Source organism: Nansenia antarctica (assembly GCF_963989245.1).
Source record: "Nansenia antarctica genome assembly, chromosome: 17".
Classification (NCBI taxonomy): Eukaryota; Metazoa; Chordata; class Actinopteri; order Argentiniformes; family Microstomatidae; genus Nansenia; species Nansenia antarctica.
This window is the reverse complement of record NC_137687.1, coordinates 1,499,336-1,504,373: the sequence shown is the minus strand read 5'-3', so window position 1 is coordinate 1,504,373 and position 5,038 is coordinate 1,499,336.

Sequence of the window (5,038 nt, the reverse complement as noted above, 5' to 3'; positions counted from 1 at the left end):
GTTGTTGATAAGGCAGGACAGGGGTAGCAGTGGGAAAGGGGTTCAGTGGGAGTTTGTCTTGCTGGGGAGCTCAAGGCTCATCTATTATGGGATACGGGATACTTGTTGAGGTGCGAAAGAGGGTTCATCAGTGATGTATCCAAATGTGGAGGTGAGCAGACATGGGGCGGTAGGTAGCGGTGTGGAGAACAGAACCTCCTCAGCAAGTCGCCTGTTGTCCTGTGAAACCATGACAACCAATCACACTTCAACTTCATATTTCTCACAGAAACACTTCATACAGAGCTGTGTGTGACACCACGTTGCGCTTACTTCATTATTAATTAATAGCACCCTGTGTAAAAACCGACAACTTTAAGAAGTATTTAAAAAATGTTCAGACACGGGTTTCCTTGTAAACAACTGTCACAGACAGTTGACAAAATGTCTCATTTAGTGGTGTAGCGTTTGGGAGCCCGCGAGTCTGGACTTCATCTGTCTGACAGCTTGCAGCTGTCCCCCCATCCCCTAGCGAACAGAGGGAACAGAGGGAAGAGAGGGAACAGAGGGAACACATTATTCCATGATTAGGGTTCAGACAGTGGCGCTGGAGAGAGGGGGAACATGGGAAAGGAGAAGAGCTCTCTTCTTTAGCGAGGGTCGATTCACCCAATCAGGAAGCTGGCAGGAGAATGTGTGAGATCTGCTGTGTTAAAGCTGCTTTTATCCTGCTGCTTTAAGGATGAGGACCGTTGAATTGTAATCGTTTTGTATTGCCATGCAATCAACATGTCAGTCAATTGTTTGAATTTGGTATTTTATGCTCTAGGCAAGGGGTCAGAGCCATAGACTAGGCTAGCCTGGAGCAATTAGGGGTTCCGTGCCTTGCTCAAGGACACCTCGACACGTGGCCAGCTGGGGTTGGAACCGCCGAACTAAAGCATCAAATGTGTTTTGGATCACAGACTTGCATTGGACCAAATACCACTCAGGGCCAAAAATAATAATAATGTTAATAATAATAATAACACATTTGTTAGTAAAACTAAACAGATATCCACTGCTGGATGCACCGGGCAGGCACGTCATATTATTACAATACTCAATAAGCTCTACTCAGCTCACACTCAATAAGCTCTACTCAGCTCACACTCAATAAGCTATACTCAGCTCACACTCAATAAGCTCTACTCAGCTCACACTCAATAAGCTATACTCATCTTACACTCAATGCCTAATTTCCACAGACGTCCATATTACAGTGTTATAGATTTCTCAAACTCAGACGAATGCCTATTTCTCAAGATGGGTGAAGGTTGGAACTAAAAATAGTATTAATAATTAATGAACCAATATACTTAAATATAATCCATCACAGGTGATAATAAGAAACTATAGGCAGGTATATATATACTGTGGGCTGTGTCTGTGACACCCCTGGTTTATGGGGTTCAAAGACTTCTTCGTTCAGAGAAGGCATCATGGTAACTCGATACCACCAAGCTGCATGACTTGTTCCTGAGAATATTAATTCCTGAGAATGTTGCGTTTACAAGATAGCAGGATGACTCACGAGGCCAGTGGTCTACTAATGCAGGTCACCAGGCAGTGCTGGAAATGTATACAGTATATTGTTTATTGAGTGAAGAGGTATTATTTCTGGACCTGTGCTATTCCAGGCTTAACACAGAGTACAGAACACGTCCATCTCACCTCTGAACACTCCATTTGTTCAGCTTTGTTTCCTTTAAATGAGTTTAAACAGATTAGAAATCCCATTAGAAATGAAACCGCAGTCCAGTTACAGAGAACTGTAGTAAGCATGACAGTGTTGTTATTCCTCATCGCATAATTGATGTGATGTTAGACCAGTGGTTCTCAACCCTCTCCTCGGGGACCCCCAGCCGCTCCACATAATTTGATCTGTTCCACCACCAGCTCACCTGATTCAACTGATCAAGTATAAATATATACATACATATATGGTTTGTACTTGATCAGTTGAATCAGGTGAGCTGGTGGTGGAACAGATCAAACATGTGGAGCGGCTGGGGGTCCCCGAGGAGAGGGTTGAGAACCACTGTGTTAGACACACGAGGGTCTTATTGAAAGGACGCTACAGCAGCATTACGTTGACTACACATCGTCACATATTACCGTGTAATACAGGCTGTCAGAAACTTGTATCACTTTGGGTGCATGAGCCATGAGCCATGAGCCATGAGCCATGAGTCATGAGTCATGCAACATCACTCCATTACGCGGAGTAATTACTGTACAAGCAAGCTGCCACAGAAGTTTCAAGTGTCGTACGGGAACACACACATATAAATCCATACCAACACACAACACATTACCTCCTAACATAATGTTGTTGTTGTTGTTGTTGTTTTTAACCAAGAACATACCAAACACGCAGTATGACATTAATAAAGAAAGCCAACCCAAGACGAGATGCTGCTGACTAACGGAACATAACTTGGAACTGCATCCATAGAAATTCAAGTTTAAACACTCAGTTCTCGTTGCTGCCGTGACACTGATAGGAATGTAACAAGGAGAGGCTGTCAGATGCAGTGTGTGGTTTACTCACAGGAGTCCCAGGAGCTCAGGGTTGTTGTTGTTGTTGTTGTTGTGGTTGTTGTACTTCTTCTTCTTCTGGTGGTTGTGTTGCAGGAGGAAGGTGTCGTCTGGTCTTCCTCCAAAACCCATGGGAGGTAAATGTCTGCCTCTGTCGAACATCCCAATATGAGCTTGGCTTGATTACTGGAGAGAGAGAGAGAGAGGGGGGGGAGGGAGGGGGAGGGGGGAAGAGTGGGAGAGAGAGAGAGAGGGTGAAAGAAATAGAAAGAGAGATAGTGTGAGAAAGAGATTGACAGAGAGAGAGAGGGGAGAGAGAAGGGAGAGGTGGAGGAGAATGAGAGGTAAAGATAGACGGAGTGAAGAGAAGAAGAAAGGAGGGGCGGGAGAAAGGAGGAGAGGAGGAGGAGACGGGGAGAGAGGGAGAGAGGGAGTGAGAGAGAAGGGAGAGGTGGAGGAGAATGAGAGGTAAAGATAGACGGAGTGAAGAGGAGAAGAAAGGAGGGGCGGGAGAAAGGAGGAGAGGAGGAGGAGACGGGGAGAGAGGGAGAGAGGGAGAGAGAGAGGGAGAGAGAGAGAGAGAGAGAGGGAGAGAGAGAGAGAGGGAGAGAGGGAGAGAGGGAGAGAGCGAGAGAGGGAGAGAGGGAGAGAGGGAGAGAGGGAGACTGGCATTTGAGTTCATGGGGATAATAATGCGTCTAGAATCTAACTGTGATGGCAGGTTAAAGTAAGTAACCGTGAGGGAACCGATGCTTCTATCTGTGATGGAGCTGGTGTGAAAAACAAACCCTGTGGCATTGACGGAATTCAGCATTGCCAGGTTATTATCTAACCACAATCTTACAGCTTTGAGGTAACTTTGCAACCAATGTTGAAGCTCTCATGACTGCACAGCATTGTCAAGGTTGATATGAGTCCAAATTCAATTCATATCACTCTTACATGTACAGTAATGACTTTATTTATTTGGGCTGGGGGTGATGTTCTTGAAAGCTTAGTACTGTAGCTTATTTCCTTTGATGTATGAGAGAGAGACATCTCCTCTGAGGGGCGGCCGTGGCTCAGTTAGAGCCGGTGTCTAATGATCACAAGTTCAGCAAATCGGCGGTTTGATCCCCGGCTGGCCATATGTCGATGTGTCCTCGGGCAAGACTCTGAACCCCAAATTGCGCCCAATGAGCAGGCCAGCGCCTAGCATGGTAGCTTGCCGCCATTGGTGTGTGAATGTGTGAAGGAGAGGCCGTTGTAAAGTGCTTTGGAATAAGGCGCTATATAAGTGCAATCCATTTACCATTTATACCTCTTGTAGATCAGCAAAGTTCAAGCACAGAAGATTAACCTGCAAACATTGATTTTTATAAGTGTTACTCTCTCGCAGTTCTGCTGCTGGGTTGTTTGGGAGAAATGAAGCTATTAAATCTCATTAAGTTACGACGCTTTGAAGGAGCAGACCCTATGGCATTGATTTAATTCCACATTACCACAGTGTTATCTAGCCGCGATCTTAAAAGCTTTGAGGCAACTTTGGAACCGACGTTGAAGCTCTTACAGTTGCACAATGTCGAGGGTGATACGAGTCCAAATTCCATTCAGATCCCTCATCCATCACACATGTACAGTAACAACTTTTACACTTTTTCATTGAGCTGGGGTGAGTCAGCTGCTGTGGTGTCGGGAGAAATTAAGTTATTAAGTCTTATTTAGATTAATTAGAAGCTTTAATTAGAAGCACTCCCCCCGGAACAGAGTGGTCAGACGTCCTCTGGCACTGATGAGCAAGGACATGATAGTGTAGACAAGAATAGGATATGTACAGTTATGAAATGATAAGAATAGGATATGTACAGTTATGAAATGATAAGAATAGGATATGTACAGTTATGAAATGATAAGAATATGATATGTACAGTTATGAAATGATAAGAATAGGATATGTACAGTTATGAAATGATAAGAATAGGACATGTACAGTTATGAAACGATAAGAATAGGATATGTACAGTTATGAAATCATAAGAATAGGATATGTAGAGTTATGAAATGACAAGAATAGGATATGTACAGTTATGAAATGATAAGAATAGGATATGTACAGTTATGAAATGATAAGAATAGGATATGTACAGTTATGAAATGATAAGAATAGGATATGTACAGTTATGAAATGATAAGAATAGGATATGTACAGTTATGAAATGATAAGAATAGGACATGTACAGTTATGAAACGATAAGAATAGGATATGTACAGTTATGAAACGATAAGCACACAGGTAGGTATAGGTAGTAGGTATATACAAGAGATCAAGAGATGGATAACAATAAGCTAGTATATATACAGTTATGGTATGATATGTACAGTATGGCGTATTAAGGTTCATCTGTAGATATGAACTCACCAGGTGGCCTCCCCTTACCAGACTTTATGAACCCAGGTCGCCACCAGACATTGGCCAGTAGACATGTGACCCAGTTCTGTT